This window comes from Taudactylus pleione, unplaced genomic scaffold (assembly GCF_031769625.1).
Source record: "Taudactylus pleione unplaced genomic scaffold, aTauple2 ptg000473l, whole genome shotgun sequence".
In the NCBI taxonomy this organism is placed as follows: Eukaryota; Metazoa; Chordata; class Amphibia; order Anura; family Myobatrachidae; genus Taudactylus; species Taudactylus pleione.
This window is the reverse complement of record NW_028284875.1, coordinates 5,711,631-5,736,340: the sequence shown is the minus strand read 5'-3', so window position 1 is coordinate 5,736,340 and position 24,710 is coordinate 5,711,631. Positions and strand designations below refer to the sequence as shown.

Genomic DNA, 24,710 nt, shown 5'->3' with positions numbered 1-24,710 from the left:
GCATTTGTAATTAACACGCATAGTAGCGGCCAGCCCGGCGAACACTGGTTGGCCGTTTATTTTAATGAAGCGGGGATTTGTTATTTTTTTGATTCATACGGCCGAGCCGGACAACGTTAATTTTCCAAAGAATATCATAAAGTTTTTACATTTTAATTCAAAAAGCATATGTCACCAAAACTGCCAGTTGCAAGGCTTTTCAAGCGCTGTATGCGGTCAATATTGTATTTACTTTATATTTTTAATGTGTAAAAACTACAAATATGAGGTAATTCTGTCCCGATTTAGTAGTGATACAAAGTGTAATGACCGTGTAGTTGCAATGTTTGTAAGGCGGCTGCCGAAAAGGCAATGTTTGAGCCGCTATATGGATAAATGTATACAGAAATGTGTAACTTGTAATCAACCCTGCGTTTGAAACATTTTATGTACAATGCTTCATAACTATAATAAACAAGTTTTAAACATTATGTTGTTGCGTGTTTCTTCCATAAACACAGATTAGAAACAAAGAACAAAACAAACCGTTCTAAATCATAAACATATTTTATTGTATCATAAAAAGTATATTTACAGATACAGCGCTGTTGCAATATCATAACAATTGTAATCAGAAAGGTATTTGAAGCATTTTATGTACAATGATACACCGCTATAATAAAGAAACAGTTTTAGACTTCATTACAATACATAAGCTTAAAAACAATACAAATAGGTTATAGACTCAGCCACGGGGCATCTTTAATCACTTCTAAAGATCTTTTTCTAGGCATTAAGTAACCGTGTGTCGTTGTTAATCCGGGGGTGCTTAAAACATTTAAGCGTCCTTTCTTATGCGTTTGTAGATATGGTGGGGTTGATAAATACCCAACACCAGCGGTATATGTTTCTGCCTTTAAACGGTCTAGGTGCAGCCTATTGGATGCGTTGCCAACCACTGTGGACGGTAAATTTAATTCTGCCATGGCCTGCATAATCTCAGCCCAACCATTTGGCATTTTACGGCTTGACACGCTGTGACTTTGCGTGACACTTCTTATTAAATCCAGCATGTTGGAGCCCTGTATAGCATTAAATTTATATAGAAACTCTCCTTTAGCATTCCAGTTTGTGATGTGTTTAGACCCGGTCATTTTATTTAAAAGTATCTTGCTGTTTTTCCTATACTGGTCATTAACACCGTCCAAAACTTCTTGATAAACGGCGTCAGAACTGTCTGACTGTCCAGTGTTAGCTGTTTGAGGAACAGTTGGCGTTTTGGGCGTTAAGAGCGTTAAAGTTGACATCTCTCTATCAGACTGCTTACTCAACAACAGATATTTCTGCAATGCGGCAGTGTAACGCTTAGCCTTATCATACTCCGATAAATCATTACTCTGTAGTATGTTTATGATCTCTGCATCTAGGCCTTGTGCAGATGTTTTACGTATATCATCGTTACCCGGTTTGTTGCGCAAGCGCTCTATCTGCTGCTGAGGCACCAGATACATTTTCTCAGCGTATTCCATCAACGATTAGTCAGAAGTCCCATTATTAATGGTATAGCAAAGCCAAGAAACGAGCCAATAAATCCGCCGGACTGTTTCACCAAATGCTTCTTTTTACCAATGGTGCATTTCTTATTACATAGCGTTTTTATAAGGTTGCGCTTCTTTTTAAGGTAATTCAACTGTCGTTGTGACAACGGTATTTTACCTTTTAGCGTGTTGAGCGCAATCTCACAAATGGCTGTCACCAAATCGTTTGAAGCCGTGGATAAAATAGCGTATCTTTGAGTCGGTGACGCCTTTATTAACGCTTTTAAAAGCGCCCAATTACGATGTAAGCGCACCGACATGCTCGCTGATGGTGTTGCTATGGCAAATGACTAAAAGTTGAAGAATTCCAGCTTTTTAGAAGTATGCTTTTTAAAGACGTACGCTACCGGTGTATCCGGCGGGAATAACCCGCTTCGTAAACGGTACTCATCAGGCGTGTTGTTTCTTAAATCAAGCAGTAAACACCCATAAGGAGCTCTGGTCGTGTCTTCAAAAGCCTCTAAAAAGAACATCGATTTACCGGGGTACATCTGCCTAGCCAGCATTGTCACTTGCAATTTATCCCTAGGATTTTTAAAAAGAACCATATATTTTGTATTTAACTGTATAGTTCTGCTCTTTTTACCCTGGCAAAAAACATTTTGCACAAGGTACATGATACTGAGATTTCTATGGTGTACATACTTTGTGAAAGCTTTCTCAATCTCCGAATTATTACTAGCCGACTCCATCAGATCATCAACCACTACTAAATTAATCTTATCGGGTGGGAAAAGTTGGTCGTCGTTAAAAGTCTCAGGTAGCCCCTCTATAAAACGCATACCGGGGTAATCCCGCAGAAGATGATCGTACATTGACTGCCAGCAAGCGTAAAACCAAACAATATTATTGGGAACGTGTGAGAGGTGCGTAGTGGAATTATGCAGCAGCATTTTCACAAAATAACTTTTACCCGAGTTGGAGGGTCCTGCTAAAATACATGAAAAGGGGTGTTGCAGCCTTATATCCATCTTAATACCCAAATGGTAGCATTGTGAAGTTATCTGTAAGCTTCCGTTTAGTGTAAAAGCACTTTTGCATTTTCTGCAGCACTCGTGTTTCAATCTGCCAATACCTTTTAAAACGCACTATACCGGGCTGGCGAGTCACAATTTTTTTCTGGTTGTCACCTTCGGGGTTTAAAGGATAATCTAAGATCAGCTCTTTCAGGCTGTCAAAGTTGACATGTTGTGCATCATCAACATTAAGCGTGATTCCTTTAACTTTTAAACTAGGTTTCCATTATTTAAACGATACCCGTATGACTTGGGTCCCGCTGAGACAAACTCTGTTATATGCGCAGCAGCTGGGATTTCGCTAGTCAGTTCACCTAGATAATCACCCAATGGCGGATTCCAATCACCGGGCCTGCTGACAAAAATGACAGAGTCTGTATCGTGGTAAAGACAGCGATCTTGCAACCTATCCAGCAGTTTGTACAGTTCAATACGGGCATACGCTGTTGTTATTGCGGCTATAAAAATATTACAAATACGCGAGCTGGTGTAATGATCTTTGGTGTATTTCCAATTCACCATCACTGCGTCGTCATCTATGAAGTCTAAAGAAGATACCTCATAGTGGGGCAAAAACGCATATTCAAAAAGTTTGTCGGGGTCTGAGACAATCGCGGTGTTGGGTAAGTTAGCCCTTTGCCCAAACTTACCCCACAATGAGTTCAAAAAGAGCTTAGACAGCTGACGCTTGGCCGGATTAATATGAATATGATCCGGCCGTATAGACACCCCTTCATTTTTTTGATAGGCATCTATATACGCTTGGCGTTTCTCAGAGTCTGTACACCATTCGGGATAACCGGCCACCTCTTGTTTGTCCCTGAGATGTAATTTAATGTACCCCGAAAACAAATCATCGGATTGGTTATCAAAATGCCACACCTCATAGATTTTACACACTTTGTAACCCTTGTCAATGGCTAAATTTAACTCTACGGTACACCACGTACCAACGAGGGCTCGTTCCTCATCATTAAGTTCACACGACTCTGCATGCCCAGACTTGCAGCATGTTCGACATAAGGGAAACATTAGTTTACCGAGCATTTTAACAGGTAGAACCGGAAAGAAAAGCCCACGCGGAGGGTACACTTACTTTGGCGATGCCAAAATATGTTGTGATATCGCCAAAATCTTTATAAATGATCCTGGGATGTTTTACAGGATATTTTTTGGTTTTGTTGACAAATGGGTACAGACTGGTAAAATCATAGTAGTGTATGCGCTCGTCCTGTTGCATTTGGTGATACAGCTTTATGGCATTTGTACGTCCGCCATAAAGCACAGCGCGCGGGTCCAAGGGTTCAGGCAATTCCCTGTCCTTAAGAAATGCCTGTAGACACGCATCCTCTTGTAACATTTTTTTCCACTCGCACTCCCAAATAACACGCACGTGAAACCGACACAGTTTAAGAAAGTTCATTCTCACCTGCGTCTTGTGACTCAGCTGACCGTAGGTCGTTTGAGTCACTTTGTTTTCATCATCGGGGTTGTAACAAGCGCTACATCCATGATAAAAACAACCTTGGAACTCAAACGCCGTTTGTACACCATTGATAATGGCGTATCCGTCCAGGTAGTATCTACCGACTTTCTTCTCTCCCCCTTGTAACTTGTGTCTTATGTCTATGCCCTCTGTATGCGCTATGTACATTAACCACTGTATAGCTGGTGTTGAGTAGCGCTTCTGAGTCTTATGATAGTTATCGCCCGGTACAAGCGCCAGCGTGTTTTCCTTTAAAAATTTACATCGGTACATGGCCATACATACCGACGCTAATTTGGTAAGTTGAAACGGGTCAACGTGCCTCTTAACAATGACAGGTCCCTTTTTCTTATATACAATTACTTCCTCTGCTGTCATTGATAAAACAGCATCTTGGAAGGTCTTACAAGCTCTCTGTAGTATTACCACATCCTGCTTGCAATAGTGTTTAAGTTCATCCTGGAAGTTAAATGACATATGCTTGTATTTCTCATACCACTCTTTGAATTCAGCTAACTCTGATTCCATCATATATTGTATGCCGAAATGCTGAATATCCGGCATGACGCCTATATAATTTTGGTTAGCGGCGGTGTTAAAAAAATGCGGAAAATGGCCTTTTGAGCCCTCAAATCCCATCGCTTTTGGTAATCGACTGAGGCGCATGGGCAAAAAATTTAAAGAGTCGATAAATCTTATCTTTAAATCAAGAACCTTAATGCACATCAGTTTACCACCTTGCACCAGCACATCGATTTTAAATTTCTCCTTAATCAGTTGGCGCATTACAAAGTACCCATCATAATGACTGGCATTATGGGCTATGAATGTGTACCCCTCAAATTTTGGTCTCATGAACGTTTTTACAAAGTCTTCAATACAAGCAATGCCCTGAAACTCCCAGGATTGTTCATCTGCTGTTGTTTGAATCACCCAGTACTGTTCACCCCCTAGTGCTAATGCATAACAGTAATTTGGTATGTGTACACCCATCTCCTGCATACATTCAAAATCATAAAAAATGTTTTTTTTGTAGGATCCACAGGTTTAATGTTTTGGATATAACACAAATGATCCGCAAAACTGCCAACGCACACCTTGCAAACGGGACATGTCATTCCCCGACACTTGTGACCGGGTGTGGTGTACAAGCCGCAGCAGTCGCAATACAATTTTTCAAGACATGGTGTATTGGAAGACAACGCTAGAGCCTTGTGCTCTTCTAAACAATCGGTTGACCTGCAAAACACCCTACACACGGGGCATCTTAGCGCCGCTTTTCCTGTATCAACACACTCCTGTCTGAGACAAGCCTTACAAAAGAAGAGGCAGTCGTGATTATTTTTGTGGTGGTATGCTGTGTTGCAAAACTTGCAGAAGAATCGGGCACCCACAAATGCTTTTATGTCTAATATACCGTAGTAATGGTCATCGTGCCATAAGATAAACAGTATGTTGTCTTTGTATTGACTGTCTGTACAATAAAAATGCCAGTCCGTACCATAGTACAGCACCTTTATCGTAGCTTTTAAGTGATTTTCAAAACAAGCAACGTCACTAAAGCTGATTGGCTTATCAAGGGGCAGATTCAAAGCTTTATGAAGCTCAAGAGCACGCTTGTGTATAACGATATCCGTGACATTTTCATTGTCAAGAAGTTTGCAGAGACTAGCCGCCAGACACAAATTGTTACCGCTGTTATTGAAATCGTATAACAAACATCTGCATTTCTCAATAATAAGACTGTGTGGTATTCTCTGCAGACGTCGGCCCGTCATGGCACCGCCTACGCAATTCTTGAAAACAGAGATCACAAATTTCAACTCTGTATCAATTAAAACCTCAGAATTACTTTGCAGCGTGTTTGTTATCTGATTCAAAAAACTGACGGCGTCTAATGTATCTTGCGGTCTGCGATGTGAATAAATTGCGTTGTGTAAACTACTGCCCTCCAACCATAACTGCACACGATCATTAGGGTCGACATTAACCATGTAGCTGTTGAGCAAAGTCTGTATTGCGTCGTGTATTGCCCTCATAGCATCTACAAACGATGTAACCCTATCCAAATTGACAAACCGGAAATGGTGGTGGATTTCAGATGCCCTGAAATTGGGGTGGTTTCACTCGTATCTGTCGATGGATTCTAAAAACACAGGGTGTGTCTCCTCGTTATTACCGGGAGATTCCGGACCGACAGGAACGGGTGATGCTACGGCATGGTCCATCTGTGATGATCATCTATCTTCATGTTGCGATGCTGCGTTGTCATTCTGGTCACTAAATCTAAACATGCCATGCCGTCCTAGTCTAAGCTGTTTCTGTCTTGCGTTTATTAAAGTCTGAATAGCGTGCTTTACTTTTAAATGTCTGTATGTATTTTTACAGCACTGCGCTCTACGCGCTGCATGGCGGTTCAATCCACAACCCGTCATAATTAGTCATTTCTTTTTTTTACCGAATGCATGGGCCTGTATGAATGCATTAGTTTCACTACCTAATCTATCCTGCTCTGTTACACCATCCATATAATGGTTAATAAATTCAAAAATCACGTGCTGGTCATGTTGTCCGCTGCACATTATTTCAGTGTGTCGCGTTAACAACCCCTCCGCTATGTGTTTCACGCATATGAGCTCTCTAAAAATCATGCCTAACATAGCGTGATATTTTAATTTTGATAGCTTACTCACACCTTCTGTCCTCGCTGCTGTACCTGTAGTGGGTTGTCGACCAACACCCGCACCTGTCGATCCTACGCCCGATGGACCTGCGACAGCGTCATCCAGCGTGTTCTGCGACGCTGGATGATGTCTACCACTGTTGCCTGATGCCCCTGTGACAGCATCATCCAGCGCAGCAGAAGGCGGCTCTTTCCAGACACACTGACCCCGATGCTCGGGGCGCCTGAAACACCACCTTCCTCATGCGATTCTACATCTGACGCCCAGAACACCTGGGCATCTTGAAGCAGATCATCATCATCCCATATCAAAATGGACTCTACCTGCATGTCTTGGATGATAATTGTATCAGATTGGGTTTCTGATATTGTAATCGGACTGACCCGTACAGATGGTAATATTATAACATTATGTTCTTTTGTATGCCTGCTCTTTCTTTTTGAGGTGATATTGCTGACCTCTGCGGTAGTGTTAACGCTGGCACAGGGCACTTGTTCATCACGCCTGTTGGTCCTCTTAACCTTTGCACAGCCTGTGTCAGTGCTTACACTAAGGCATGGTGATTGATTATTATCATCATCATCATCCTGACCTGTGAGTCTGTATGTCTTACCACCGTTACAACTTTCTTGTACACTTCGCAATGGCATCAATCGCCTTCTTTTAGGTGCTGATTCATCAGTATAACTCAGTCTCCTCTTTAATCGGTTTTGATTTAATGGTTCATGCACCGAATGCGTTGTGTGTGGCAAAGCTCTCACCCGTCTATGTGGCTTGATTTTATTGTACAATTGGTTCATTATCAATGGTGTAGAACCGGCAAGACGATAATGGCTGTTCAGAGGCGCCGGTGTGCATTGGTTCTCTTTGTCAGCATCGGACAATTGCGGCGTTGTTATCCTGTCCGCCGATGTATGGGACTCTGGTTCTCCAGGCGATTCATCAACCGTTATTGCGCTGCAATAATCCACCAGATCCGTATTATATAGCGCATCTACATCGAACGCTAAAATAAAAAATAAAAAGCATTTAGATGTGCAGCAGTGATATACATTTTGCTCTGTGGAAAAATCATAATTTTAGATGCGTGTAATGAATGTATAGCGTTGATTAATTAAATTACCCTCGATAGAATGCTCTCGGGGCAGTTCTGTCACCGGCACTAGTGGTGATCATGCTGTTGCATCACGTATAAGATTTTCAATGGCTGATTGCCTACATGGTATGGTAGGACTGTCTGTGGAATACAGATGCATAATTTAAAAACATATTGCATGATCTACTTACAGGCATTTTGTATTGTCGTTAAAATACCCATGGATACTTACAGCTATTTTCTGACTGCGGTGACAATGCATACCCCATGTAAGGATTCTGGAACGTTCCGATATCAGCCCCAAATGCGCATTCTGCACCGTATGGGTCGGCACTTCTCAGGTCTTGACCGGCTGTTCCTGCATAGGATTAATTCTGATTAATTATGCACGAATAAACATTTGCAAAATAAATTACAAAAAATAAATAAATAAATAAAAAAAATATTTTTTTTTATTTTAAATAATAATAATAATAATAATAATAATAAATAAATAAATAAAAAATTCAGCACCCTTTTTTATATAAATAAATAACTTTATGTAAACGTCGTTAAACAATATATGACCACTTACGGGTTAGAGGCCGATATACACGATCTTCCTCATCTTGCGAAAGGCACGTGATCATATCATCGTCAGAAATCTCAAAGATGTTCTGGCTTGTTGACTGTTAAAACAAAATATTATATTAATATGCAAATCGTTTATATTTCTTACCGTTAATGCATATTTTTACATGATAAAACTGTGTTGTACATACCTCCATTATTATTTTTTCTAAGGGTGTGCCTTGGAATAAAAGTTATGCTGAAAGACAAATTAAAAATATATATTTTAATTTCACATGGTCAACACCCGCTAATCATCATAATTCCTCAACATACTTTAAAATGAATCACATGCATATTAACATGCATCAATCTGCAATGCCAAAACTCGCCACTAGATGCCGCTCAAATCATACGTAATACACCGCCAATCTTTGAAAATTTCAAATTCCAGCCCACTGTTAACTGTATAGCATGAGTGGAACATTTGATTCATGAAAGAAATTTCAACGTATAATTCACGCAATATAAGTATCACTAACATATCCATATATATATATATATATATATATATATATATATATACATATAGCTTTATTTATGTAATAAAAACACAATTAAAAGAAGGTAATGTTGTATAAACAAAATATAAATCACATGCATATTACCATGCATCAATCTGCAATGCCAAAACGCGCCACTAGATGCCGCTCAAATCATACGTAATACACAGCCTATCTTTGAAAATTTCAAATTCCAGCCCACTGTTAACTGTATAGCATGAGTGGATCATTTGATTCATGAAAGAAATTTCAACGTATAATTCACGCAATATAAGTATCACTAACATATCCATATATATATATATATATATATATATATAGCTTTATTTATGTAATAAAAACACAATTAAAAGAAGGTAATATATTACAATTACCGATATATATAACAACTTTTAAGAACACTTGAAACATTTTATGAAACACAATTATTTTAATTACACATGGTCAACACCCGCTAATCATAATTACACTACATACTTTAAAATGAACCACATGCATATTAACATTTTCTCATACATGCATTACCAAGAGATGCTGTTAGATTAGGAATTACCAGCATATATTTATAACCCGCTTGTTATGAAACACAAAAAATAGCAGTAACCGTTATAACCACAACTATGAATGTATCACAACCGTAATAATCTAATCAATGTATTTACCCGCATATATTACAATTACCGATATATATAACAACTTTTAAGAACACTTGAAACATTTTATGAAACACAATTATTTTAATTACACATGGTCAACACACGCTAATCATAATTACACTACATACTTTAAAATGAACCACATGCATATTAACATTTTCTCATACATGCATCACCAAGAGATGCTGTTAGATTAGGAATTACCAGCATATATTTATAACCCGCTTGTTATGAAACACAAAAAATAGCAGTAACCGTTATAACCACAACTATGACTTTTTAAAAATGCATACATACTTACATATTCCTGTATAAGCTTGCTCTGTCTCAGTCTTCAAAACAGATGTCAATATCAGCAGACAAACAGCTACTCTTTTAAAGGTTAAATGTAGGAAGCGCCTCCTCTATGGGCATGGTCATAGGGGGGCGTTCACTATCTTCTGTTCAGATTTTAACTTATTTATTAATAATCACATAATTTTTCTCTGGAAAATGATATACTAAAAATGTTTAGGTCTTTATATTGTACGGAAAATTAGCTTTAATTTGAGTCTAAATAAACCATGGTTTTACAAGTTTAACGCAAATTTTGGTTAAATGTTTAATCGTCCGCATGCTGTTATAAAAATGTGTGTGTGTGTATATATATATATATACATTTTATATATATTTTTTTTTCATTTATTTAAATGCACGCTATTAGACATAGAGCGGCCTATAATTTAAATGCAAACATGGGATAATTTAACAAACAGGATACAACAATTATCTGGCTTTAATGTTCAGATTTTAACTTATTTATTAATAATCACATAATTTTTCTCTGGAAAATGATATACTAAAAATGTTTAGGTCTTTATATTGTACGGAAAATTAGCTTTAATTTGAGTCTAAATAAACCATGGTTTTACAAGTTTAACGCAAATTTTGGTTAAATGTTTAATCGTCCGCATGCTGTTATAAAAATGTGTGTGTGTGTATATATATATATATACATTTTATATATATTTTTTTTTCATTTATTTAAATGCACGCTATTAGACATAGAGCGGCCTATAATTTAAATGCAAACATGGGATAATTTAACAAACAGGATACAACAATTATCTGGCTTTAATGTTCAGATTTTAACTTATTTATTAATAATCACATAATTTTTCTCTGGAAAATGATAAACTAAAAATGTTTAGGTCTTTATATTGTACGGAAAATTAGCTTTAATTTGAGTCTAAATAAACCATGGTTTTACAAGTTTAGCGCAGATTTTGGTTAAATGTTTAATCGTCCGCATGCTGTTATAAAAATGTGTGTGTATGTGATATTTTTTTTTTCATTTATTTAAATGCACGCTATTAGACATAGAGCAGCCTATAATTTAAATGCAAACATGAGATAATTTAACAAACAGGATACAACAATTATCTGGCTTTAACTTATATAACACAGTTTATCATTTCAGGTTAAAGACAACCTAATGCTAATATTGCGCCATGTTGCTTATTTGAATTTGTATCTTACAAATGAATGCATATTTATAGTGATGCTGTCGTATGAATCTAAGGACCGTACTTAACAAAGCCTGATGTTAAATAAAATCAAATCTTGATGTGAGATAAATTGTGATCATGTCTGGACATGTCTGAGCATCATCCTCCAGACTGCACTGTTCTAGTTACATCAGGTGTGAAGACAGAACATCTGCTTCACATATGTCACAATTTCATGCTTCTCCACAGGATATAGGCATGGACAAACATATTCTCCATCTCAAGGCCTGTATTTTAAATAGGCTGTCTGTATTTTAAATAGGCATACATGAAAACTCATAACCTTCTGACAGAGCTGCACGACCTTTTGACATGGTTGTTTATGTTCTGTAATACATGGCCCTTTAATAAACAATCATAACAACATCCTGCCTCCTTCAGAATGATGCCATGTGTGTGATAACAGACTCAGCCGGACACCCTGTTGTTTAAAAAACATTAGCAGTTGTGACACAGACCCCAATCTAGTTTCAACACTAAAATCATTTTTTTTTTCTGAAGCATTCCCACAATTATAATTATATTTACTCATTCTCTACTGATATGTGTGCGCCTGTGATAGGGGCTTTTAGTTTTCCCACTTTTATAGCTAATCTGTTTGAATCTAATAAACAATATTCACCGCTTGTAAACCTAATTTATAAATCAGCACGCTATTTTAAGAGATCGCATCATCTTGCTGATGCAACATCTAACATTATACACAGAATGCTTTTTACTCCCCAGCAACAACTTTCGATGAAACCCCATTTTATATCAAATGAAATAAAACACTATCGCTGTTATATAATGCTATCGCATTTATATACATTTGATTTAGATTTATTTATCAAGCCCTATCAAAAAGATATCAAAAAGATATCGAGCCACATAAAATTTATATTAAGCCATATAAATTTTATATCAAGCGATATCAAAGGGGGCGGAAAAGGGGGAGTAACAGGGGGAGGAGAAATGGGCGTATAACCTGTCAAATTAAGTTTGACGGAAAAGTGTTCTCTATCTATTAACAAAGGAACATGCATCCGAGATGGGACTTGAAGCCACTGTCCCAGGTAATAGTAAACTTTTCAGGAAACTAATCCACAATGTCATTAGGATAATTGTCTGCTTTTAGATACTGGGCCATCATTTTGCAAGCTGTACAGTACCGGATTGTTAAGCAGATAAAAGTTTCTAGTGGAGCCATTTGTGCAGTATGAAGCAAGAATAAAAGGAACATCTCCAAAATTATTTTAATGAAATAAAACCAATCACCCCAGATGGGACTTGAACCCCCAATCCCTGGTTTAGGAGGCCAGTGCCTTATCCATTAGGGCACTGAGGATTAGTAACTGCTTTGAGTGAAAATGATTTTTTCATTAATATAATCATTAATTATTGCGATATAGGAAAGCCATTTATTTGTGTTCTTTGCTTTACAAATCCCAGCATGAAATGTGATTGTACTAACCAGCCCTAATAGTGTGGACCCTCATGTTACATTGCAACAAAACAGATTGATGCAACTCTTTTACCAATAAAGAGGTAGTCTTTTGCATTCCATTTTGATGACTAACTAAAGTAATTTTTATAGTGGATATGAACCAAAGCAGATGTGTGTACTGGTACCTTAAAAACAGTCATGTTTGTGTTTTTTTTTCTGCATTCATATCAGGATGTTCAGGTAGCAGATGATAATCATTAACTGATGATATTAGAAAAAAAATTAAATTTGCTCCAGGTGAGGCTTGAATTCACAACCTCGGCATTGCTCAACAGAAACTGTCTTATAAGTAACACGCGCTGACTGATTGCGGCACAGGACCGCATGTTGAAAGCCCATTATTTTTAGTTGAGTGATTTTAGAATCAAGTTGACTAAGTAAATTAACTTGGTTTATTAATTTTAAATTAGTTACTTTTTAAATCCACTAAACTACTGCACCAAATACTGAAGTACCTAATAAAAGTAATATTCTAATCATAAGGTAATCAATTATATTGTGCATTTGTGTTATTGCCCAGTTTTATGTATCCATAGGTGTATATTGCAATGAATTCATGCCATTGTTGTACAGTTCAGTATTATCAAAATTGTAAAATAATTTCTGTTTGTTTATCTGAAATAATATTTGCTATAGATATATGTAACTTTAATGTTGCATAGGGAAAATATACACTATAATACCAAAAAATGCAGTATCTTTAAATAAAAATAAGTTAAATCTCACTTGTGCTCTATATTTAAAGGTAAACATTGTTTTTTTGGTCTGTAGCACCTAAATTGTCTGTAAAGTCAGTGTCCAAAGAAATATAAAAAGCAGAAAATTACCCTTTTGATGACATGGATGAAAGGACTTCAAGAAACCCATCAGCAATTGCCATAGACATTGTTATTTTGTAGCCACTCTGATATTAAATTGCAATTAAAACTTAAAAGGTATGTTTTGGTATATATGGATTTCATGCAATACCATTAAGACAGTCACCTGCTTTGAAAAAAAGCATAACTTCTAAAATGAGAATGAGCAACAAAGGAACATGCATCCTAGATGGGACTTGAAGCCACTGTCCCAGGTGATAGTAAACTTATCTGGAAACTAATCCACAATGTCATTAGGATTAATGTCTGCTTTTAGATACTGGGCCATAATTTTGCAAGCTGAACAGTACCGGATTGTTAAGCAGATAAAAGTTTCTGGTGGAGCCATTTGTGCAGTATCAAGCAAGAATAAAAGGAACATCTCCAGTAATTATATGGATGAACTAAAGCCTATCACCCCAGAAAACTTGAAACCACAATCACCAGCTTAGGAGGCCAGTGCCTTATCCATTAGGCCACTGGGGCTTAGTAACATCTTTGTGTCAAACTGATTTTTTCATTAGTATAATCATTAATTTTTGCGATATAGGAAAGCCGTTTATTTGTGTTCTTTGCTTTACAAATCCAAGCATGAAATGTGATTGTACTAACCAGACCAAATAGTGTGGAACCTAATGTTACATTGCAGAAAAACAGATTGATGCAACTCTTTTACCAATAAAGAGGTAGTCTTTTGCATTCCATTTTGTTGACTAACTAAAGTAATGTTTACAGTGCATATGAACCAAAGCAGATGTGTGTACTGGTACCTTAAAAACAGTCATGTTTGTGTTTTTTTTCTGCCTTCATATCAGGATGTTCAGGTAGCAGATGATAATCATTAACTGATGACATTAGAAAAAAAATTACATTTCCTCCAGGCTTGAACTCACATCCTCGGCATTGCTCAACAGATACTGTCTTATAAGTACTGCATGCTGACCGATTGCGCCACAGGAGCACATGGTCAAAGCACATTATTTTTAATTGAGTGATTTTAGAATCGAGTTTACTAAGGAAATTAACTTTGTTTATTAATTTTAAATTATTTACTTTTAAATCCACTAAACTACTGCACCCAATACTAAAGTACATAATAAAATTAATATTCTAATCATAAGGTAATCAATTATATTGTGCATTTGTGTTATTGCCCAGTTTTATGTATCCATAGGTGTATATTGCAATGAATTCGTGCCATTTTTGTACAGTTCAATATTATCAAAATTGTAAAATAATTCCTGTTTATTTAACTTAAATAATATTTGCTATAGATATATGTAACTTTAATGTTGCATAGGGAAAATATACACTACAATACCAAAAAATGCAGTATCTAGAAATAAAAATAAGTTAAATCTCACATGTGCACTTTATTAAAAGGTAAACATTGTTTTTTTGGTCTGTAGCACCTAAATTGTCAGTAAAGTCAATGTCCAAAGAAATATAAAAAGCAAAAAATTACCCTTTTGATGATATGGATGAAAGGACTTCAAGAAACCCATCAGCAATTGCCATAGACATTGTTATTTTGTAGCCACTCTGATATTAAATTGCAATTAAAACTTAATAGGTATATTTTGGTATATATGGATTTCATGCAATACCATTAAGACAGTCATCTGCACTGAAAAAAAGCATAACTTCTAGAATGAGAATGAGCAACAAAGGAACATGCATCCTAAATGGGACTTGAAGCCACTGTCCCAGGTGACAGCAAACTTTTCAGGAAACTAACCCACAATGTCATTAGGATAAATGTCTGCTTTTAGATACTGGGCCATAATTTTGCAAGCTGTACAGTACCGGATTGTTAAGCAGATAAAAGTTTCTGGTGGAGCCATTTGTGCAGTATGAATCAAGAATAAAAGGAACATCTCCAAAATTATTTTTATGAAATAAAGCCTATCACCCCAGATTGGACTTGTACTCACAATCCCACTGGGGCTTAGTAACATCTTTGAGTATAACTGATTTTTTCATCAGTATAATCATTAATTGTTGCGATATAGGAAAGCCGTTTATTTGTGTTCTTTGCTTTACAAATCCCAGCATGAAATGTGATTGTACTATCCAGACCTAATAGTGTGGACCCTCATGTTACATTGCAGCAAAACAGATTGATGCAACTCTTTTACCAATAAAGAGGTAGTCTTTTGCATTCCATTTTGATGACTAACTAAAGTAATGTTTACAGTGCATATGAACCAAAGCAGCTGTGTGTACTGGTACTTAAAAACAGTCATGTTTGTGTTTTTTTTCTGCCTTCTTATCAGGATGTTCAGGAAGCAGATGATAATCATTAACTGATGACATTAGAAAAAATATTACATTTGCTCCAGGTGAGGCTTGAATTCACAATCTCAGAATTGTTCAACAGATACTGTCTTATAAGTACCAAGCACAGACCGATTGCGCCACAGGAGCACATGGACAAAGTACTTTATTTTTAGTTGAGTGATTTTAGCATCGAGTTGACTAAGTAAATTAACTTGGTTTATTAATTTTAAATTAGTTACTTTTTAAGTCCACTAAACTACTGCACCCAATACTAAAGTACCTAATAAAAGTAATATTCTAATCATAAGGTAATCAATTATATTGTGCATTTGTGTTATTGCCCAGTTTTATGTATCCATAGGTGTATATTGCAATGAATTCATGCCATTGTTGTACAGTTCAATATTATCCAAATTGTAAAATAATTCCTGTTTATTTATCTTAAATAATATTTGCTATAGATATATGTAACTTTAATGTTGCATATGGAAAATATACACTATAATATCACAAAATGCAGTATCTTTAAATAAAAATAAGTTAAATCTCACTTGTGCTCTATATTTAAAGGTAAACATTGTTTTTTTGGTCTGAAGCACCTAAATTGTCAGTAAAGTCAGTGTCCAAAGAAATATAAAAGGCAGAAAATTACCCTTTTGATGACATGGATGAAAGGACTTCAAGAAACCCATCAGCAATTGCAATAGAAATTGTTATTTTGTAGCCACTCTGATATTAAATTGCAATTAAAACTTAATAGGCATGTTTTGGTATATATGGATTTTCTGCAATACCATTAAGACAGTCACCTGAATTGAAAAAAAGCATAACTTCTAGAATGAGAATGAGCAACAAAGGAACATACATCCTAGATGGGACTTGAAGCCACTGTCCCAGGTGATAGTAAACTTTTCTGGAAACTATTCCACAATGTCATTAGAATAAATGTCTGCTTTTAGATACTGGGCCATAATTTTGCAAGCTGAACGGTACCAGATTGTTAAGTAGATTAAAGTTTCTGGTGGAGCCATTTCTGCAGTATGAAGCAAGAATAAAAGGAACATCTAAAACATTATTTTAATGAAATAAAGCCTATCACCCCAGATGGGACTTGAAAGCACAAACCCTGGCTTAGGAGGCCAGTGCCGTATCCATTAGGCCACTGGGGCTTTGTAACATCTTTGAGTGAAACTGATTTTTTCATTAGTATAATCATTAATTGTTGCGATATAGGAAAGTCGTTTATTTGTGTTCTTTGCTTTACAAATCCCAGCATGAAATGTGATTTTACTATCCAGACCTAATAGTGTGGACCCTCATGTTACATTGCAGCAAAACAGATTGATGCAACTCTTTTACCAATAAAGAGGTAGTCTTTTGCATTCCATTTTGATGACTAACTAAAGTAATGTTTACAGTGCATATGAACCAAAGCAGCTGTGTGTACTGGTACTTAAAAACAGTCATGTTTGTGTTTTTTTTCTGCCTTCAAATCAGGATGTTCAGGAAGCAGATGATAATCATTAACTGAAGACATTAGAAAAAAAATTACATTTGCTCCAGGTGAGGCTTGAATTCACAACCTCAGAATTGTTCAACAGATACTGTCTTATAAGTACCGCGCACAGACCGATTGCGCCACAGGAGCACATGGACAAAGTACTTTATTTTTAGTTGAGTGATTTTAGAATCGAGTTGACTTAGGAAATTAACTTGGTTTATTAATTTTATATTAGTTACTTTTTAAATCCACTAAACTACTGCACCCAATACTAAAGTACCTAATAAAAGTAATATTCTAATCATAAGGTAATCAATTATATTGTGCATTTGTGTTATTGCCCAGTTTTATGTATCCATAGGTGTATATTGCAATGAATTCATGCCATTGTTGTACAGTTCAATATTATCCAAATTGTAAAATAATTCCTGTTTATTTATCTTAAATAATATTTGCTATAGATATATGTAACTTTAATGTTGCATATGGAAAATATACACTATAATATCACAAAATGCAGTATCTTTAAATAAAAATAAGTTAAATCTCACTTGTGCTCTATATTTAAAGGTAAACATTGTTTTTTTGGTCTGAAGCACCTAAATTGTCAGTAAAGTCAGTGTCCAAAGAAATATAAAAGGCAGAAAATTACCCTTTTGATGACATGGATGAAAGGACTTCAAGAAACCCATCAGCAATTGCAATAGAAATTGTTATTTTGTAGCCACTCTGATATTAAATTGCAATTAAAACTTAATAGGCATGTTTTGGTATATATGGATTTTCTGCAATACCATTAAGACAGTCACCTGAATTGAAAAAAAGCATAACTTCTAGAATGAGAATGAGCAACAAAGGAACATACATCCTAGATGGGACTTGAAGCCACTGTCCCAGGTGATAGTAAACTTTTCTGGAAACTATTCCACAATGTCATTAGAATAAATGTCTGCTTTTAGATACTGGGCCATAATTTTGCAAGCTGAACGGTACCAGATTGTTAAGCAGATTAAAGTTTCTGGTGGAGCCATTTCTGCAGTATGAAGCAAGAATAAAAGGAACATCTAAAACATTATTTTAATGAAATAAAGCCTATCACCCCAGATGGGACTTGAAAGCACAAACCCTGGCTTAGGAGGCCAGTGCCGTATCCATTAGGCCACTGGGGCTTTGTAACATCTTTGAGTGAAACTGATTTTTTCATTAGTATAATCATTAATTGTTGCGATATAGGAAAGTCGTTTATTTGTGTTCTTTGCTTTACAAATCCCAGCATGAAATGTGATTTTACTATCCAGACCTAATAGTGTGGACCCTCATGTTACATTGCAGCAAAACAGATTGATGCAACTCTTTTACCAATAAAGAGGTAGTCTTTTGCATTCCATTTTGATGACTAACTAAAGTAATGTTTACAGTGCATATGAACCAAAGCAGCTGTGTGTACTGGTACTTAAAAACAGTCATGTTTGTGTTTTTTTTCTGCCTTCAAATCATGATGTTCAGGAAGCAGATGATAATCATTAACTGAAGACATTAGAAAAAAAATTACATTTGCTCCAGGTGAGGCTTGAATTCACAACCTCAGAATTGTTCAACAGATACTGTCTTATAAGTACCGCGCACAGACCGATTGCGCCACAGGAGCACATGGACAAAGTACTTTATTTTTAGTTGAGTGATTTTAGAATCGAGTTGACTTAGGAAATTAACTTGGTTTATTAATTTTATATTAGTTACTTTTTAAATCCACTAAACTACTGCACCCACTACTAAAGTACCTAATAAAAGTAATATTCTAATCATAAGGTAATCAATTATATTGTGCATTTGTGTTATTGCCCAGTTTTATGTATCCATAGGTGTATATTGCAATGAATTCATGCCATTGTTGTACAGTTCAATATTATCCAAATTGTAAAATAATTCCTGTTTATTTATCTTAAATAATATTTGCTATAGATATATGTAACTTTAATGTTGCATATGGAAAATATACACTATAATATCACAAAATGCAGTATCTTTAAATAAAAATAAGTTAAATCTTACTTGTGCTCTATATTTAAAGGTAAACATTGTTTTTTTGGTCTGAAGCACCTAAATTGTCAGTAAAGTCAGTGTCCAAAGAAATATAAAAGGCAGAAAATTACCCTTTTGATGACATGGATGAAAGGACTTCAAGAAACCCATCAGCAATTGCAATAGACATTGTTATTTTGTAGCCACTCTGATATTAAATTGCAATTAAAACTTAATAGGTATGTTTTGGTATATATGGATTTTCTGCAATACCATTAAGACAGTCACCTGCACTGAAAAAAAGCATAACTTCTAGAATGAGAATGAGCAACAAAGGAACATGCATCCTAGATGGGACTTGAAGCCACTGTCCCAGGTGATAGTAAACTTTTCAGAAAACTAATCCACAATGTCATTAGGATAAATGTCTGCTTTTAGATACTGGGCCATAATTTTGCAAGCTGAACAGTTCCGGATTGATAAGCAGATAAAAGTTTCTGGTGGAGCCATTTGTGCAGTATGAAGCAAGAATGAAAGGACATCTCCAAAATTATTTTAATGAAATAAAGCCTATCACCCCAGATGGGACTTGAACCCACAATCCCTGGCTTAGGAGGCCAGTGCCTTATCCATTAGGCCACTGGGGCTTAGTAACACCTTTGAGTGAAACTGATTTTTTCATTAGTATAATCATTAATTGTTGCGATATAGGAAAGCCGTTTATTTGTGTTCTTTGCTTTACAAATCCCAGCATGAAATGTGATTGTACTATCCAGACCTAATAGTGTGGACCCTCATGTTACATTGCAGCAAAACAGATTGATGCAACTCTTTTACCAATAAAGAGGTAGTCTTTTGCATTCCATTTTGTTGTCTAACTAAAGTAATGTTTACAGTGCATATGAACCAAAGCAGCTGTGTGTACTGGTACTTAAAAACAGTCATTTTTGTGTTTTTTTTCTGCCTTTATATCAGGATGTTCAGGAAGCAGATGATAATCATTAACTGATGACATTAGAAAAAAAATTACATTTGCTCCAGGTGAGGCTTGTACTCACAACCTCAGCATTGCTCAACAGATACTGCCTTATAAGTCCTGCGCACAGACTGATTGCGCCACAGGAGCACATGGTCAAAGTGCATTATTTTTAGTTGAGTGATTTTAGCATCGAGTTGACTAAGTAAATTAACTTGGTTTATTAATTTTAAATTAGTTACTTTTTAAATCCACTAAACTACTGCACCCAATACTAAAGTACCTAATAAAAGTAATATTCTAATCATAAGGTAATCAATTATATTGTGCATTTGTGTTATTGCCCAGTTTTATGTATCCATAGGTGTATATTGCAATGAATTCATGCCATTGTTGTACAGTTCAATATTATCAAAATTGTAAAATAATTCCTGTTTATTTATCTTAAATAATATTTGCTATAGATATATGTAACTTTAATGTTGCATAGGGAAAATATACACTATAATACCAAAAAATGCAGTATCTTTAAATAAAAATAAGTTAAATCTCACTTGTGCTCTATATTTAAAGGTAAACATTGTTTTTTTGGTCTGAAGCACCTAAATTGTCAGTAAAGTCAGTGTCCAAAGAAATATAAAAGGCAGAAAATTACCCTTTTGATGACATGGATGAAAGGACTTCAAGAAACCCATCAGCAATTGCAATAGAAATTGTTATTTTGTAGCCACTCTGATATTAAATTGCAATTAAAACTTAATAGGTATGTTTTGGTATATATTAATTTTCTGCAATACCATTAAGACAGTCACCTGAATTGAAAAAAAGCATAACTTCTAGAATGAGAATGAGCAACAAAGGAACATACATCCTAGATGGGACTTGAAGCCACTGTCCCAGGTGATAGTAAACTTTTCTGGAAACTATTCCACAATGTCATTAGAATAAATGTCTGCTTTTAGATACTGGGCCATAATTTAGCAAGCTGAACGGTACCAGATTGTTAAGCAGATTAAAGTTTCTGGTGGAGCCATTTCTGCAGTATGAAGCAAGAATAAAAGGAACATCTAAAACATTATTTTAATGAAATAAAGCCTATCACCCCAGATGGGACTTGAAAGCACAAACCCTGGCTTAGGAGGCCAGTGCCGTATCCATTAGGCCACTGGGGCTTTGTAACATCTTTGAGTGAAACTGATTTTTTCATTAGTATAATCATTAATTGTTGCGATATAGGAAAGTCGTTTATTTGTGTTCTTTGCTTTACAAATCCCAGCATGAAATGTGATTGTACTATCCAGACCTAATAGTGTGGACCCTCATGTTACATTGCAGCAAAACAGATTGATGCAACTCTTTTACCAATAAAGAGGTAGTCTTTTGCATTCCATTTTGATGACTAACTAAAGTAATGTTTATCGTCATATGAACCAAAGCAGCTGTGTGTACTGGTACTTAAAAACAGTCATGTTTGTGTTTTTTTTCTGCCTTCATATCAGGATGTTCAGGAAGCAGATGATAATCATTAACTGAAGACATTAGAAAAAAAATTACATTTGCTCTAGGTGAGGCTTGAATTCACAACCTCAGAATTGTTCAACAGATACTGTCTTATAAGTACCGCGCACAGACCGATTGCGCCACAGGAGCACATGGACAAAGTACTTTATTTTTAGTTGAGTGATTTTAGCATCGAGTTGACTAAGTAAATTAACTTGGTTTATTAATTTTAAATTAGTTACTTTTTAAGTCCACTAAACTACTGCACCCAATACTAAAGTACCTAATAAAAGTAATATTCTAATCATAAGGTAATCAATTATATTGTGCATTTGTGTTATTGCCCAGTTTTATGTATCCATAGGTGTATATTGCAATGAATTAATGCCATTGTTGTACAGTTCAATATTATCAAAATTGTAAAATAATTCCTGTTTATTTATCTTAAATAATATTTGCTATAGATATATGTAACTTTAATGTTGCATAGGGAAAATATACACTATAATACCAAAAAATGCAGTATCTTTAAATAAAAATAAGTTAAATCTCACTTGTGCTCTATATTTAAAGGTAAACATTGTTTTTTTGGTCTGAAGCACCTAAATTGTCAGTAAAGTCAGTGTCCAAAGAAATATAAAAGGCAGAAAATTACCCTTTTGATGACATGGATGAAAGGACTTCAAGAAACCCATCAGCAATTGCAATAGAAATTGTTATTTTGTAGCCACTCTGATATTAAATTGCAATTAAAACTTAATAGGCATGTTTTGGTATATATGGATTTTCTGCAATACCATTAAGACAGTCACCTGAATTGAAAAAAAGCATAACTTCTAGAATGAGAATGAGCAACAAAGGAACATACATCCTAGATGGGACTTGAAGCCGCTGTCCCAGGTGATAGTAAACTTTTCTGGAAACTATTCCACAATGTCATTAGAATAAATGTCTGCTTTTAGATACTGGGCCATAATTTTGCAAGCTGAACGGTACCAGATTGTTAAGTAGATTAAAGTTTCTGGTGGAGCCATTTCTGCAGTATGAAGCAAGAATAAAAGGAACATCTAAAACATTATTTTAATGAAATAAAGCCTATCACCCCAGATGGGACTTGAAAGCACAAACCCTGGCTTAGGAGGCCAGTGCCGTATCCATTAGGCCACTGGGGCTTTGTAACATCTTTGAGTGAAACTGATTTTTTCATTAGTATAATCATTAATTGTTGCGATATAGGAAAGTCGTTTATTTGTGTTCTTTGCTTTACAAATCCCAGCATGAAATGTGATTTTACTATCCAGACCTAATAGTGTGGACCCTCATGTTACATTGCAGCAAAACAGATTGATGCAACTCTTTTACCAATAAAGAGGTAGTCTTTTGCATTCCATTTTGATGACTAACTAAAGTAATGTTTACAGTGCATATGAACCAAAGCAGCTGTGTGTACTGGTACTTAAAAACAGTCATGTTTGTGTTTTTTTTCTGCCTTCATATCAGGATGTTCAGGAAGCAGATGATAATCATTAACTGAAGACATTAGAAAAAAAATTACATTTGCTCCAGGTGAGGCTTGAATTCACAACCTCAGAATTGTTCAACAGATACTGTCTTATAAGTACCGGGCACAGACCGATTGCGCCACAGGAGCACATGGACAAAGTACTTTATTTTTAGTTGAGTGATTTTAGAATCGAGTTGACTTAGGAAATTAACTTGGTTTATTAATTTTATATTAGTTACTTTTTAAATCCACTAAACTACTGCACCCAATACTAAAGTACCTAATAAAAGTAATATTCTAATCATAAGGTAATCAATTATATTGTGCATTTGTGTTATTGCCCAGTTTTATGTATCCATAGGTGTATATTTCAATGAATTCATGCCATTGTTGTACATTTCAATATTATCAAAATTGTAAAATAATTCCTGTTTATTTATCTTAAATAATATTTGCTATAGATATATGTAACTTTAATGTTGCATAGTGAAAATATACACTATAATACCAAAAAAGCAGTATCTTTAAATAAAAATAAGTTAAATCTCACATGTGCTCTATACTTAAAGGTAAACATTGTTTTTTTGGTCTGTAGCACATAAATTGTCAGTAAAGTCAGTGTCCAAAGAAATATAAAAAGCTGAAAATTACCCTTTTGATGACAAGGATGAAAGGACTTCAAGAAACCCATCAGCAATTGCCATAGAAATTGTTATTTTGTAGCCACTCTGATATTAAATTGCAATTAAAACTTAATAGGTATGTTTTGGTATATATGGATTTTCTGCAATACCATTAAGACAGTCACCTGCACTGAAAAAAAGCATAACTTCTAGAATGAGAATGAGCAACAAAGGAACATGCATCCTAGATGGGACTTGAAGCCACTGTCCCAGGTGATAGTAAACTTTTCAGAAAACTAATCCACAATGTCATTAGGATAAATGTCTGCTTTTAGAAACTGGGCCATAATTTTGCAAGCTGAACAGTTCCGGATTGATAAGCAGATAAAAGTTTCTGGTGGAGCCATTTGTGCAGTATGAAGCAAGAATGAAAGGACATCTCCAAAATTATTTTAATGAAATAAAGCCTATCACCCCAGATGGGACTTGAACCCACAATCCCTGGCTTAGGAGGCCAGTGCCTTATCCATTAGGCCACTGGGGCTTAGTAACACCTTTGAGTGAAACTGATTTTTTAATTAGTATAATCATTAATTGTTGCGATATAGGAAAGCCGTTTATTTGTGTTCTTTGCTTTACAAATCCCAGCATGAAATGTGATTGTACTATCCAGACCTAATAGTGTGGACCCTCATGTTACATTGCAGCAAAACAGATTGATGCAACTCTTTTACCAATAAAGAGGTAGTCTTTTGCATTCCATTTTGTTGACTAACTAAAGTAATGT

The 24,710-nt window shown here is 35.5% G+C and overlaps 2 non-coding genes across 2 annotated transcripts; both read right to left on the bottom strand.

Moving 5' to 3' along the window:
• Positions 1-19,894: 19,894 nt before the first annotated feature.
• On the bottom strand, positions 19,895-19,967 carry TRNAR-CCU (transfer RNA arginine (anticodon CCU)). Its single transcript has one exon. It is a non-coding gene; the product is annotated as a tRNA-Arg (tRNA).
• Positions 19,968-24,394: 4,427 nt separating this feature from the next.
• Positions 24,395-24,467, bottom strand: TRNAR-CCU (transfer RNA arginine (anticodon CCU)). The gene has a single exon. It is a non-coding gene; the product is annotated as a tRNA-Arg (tRNA).
• Positions 24,468-24,710: the final 243 nt, after the last annotated feature.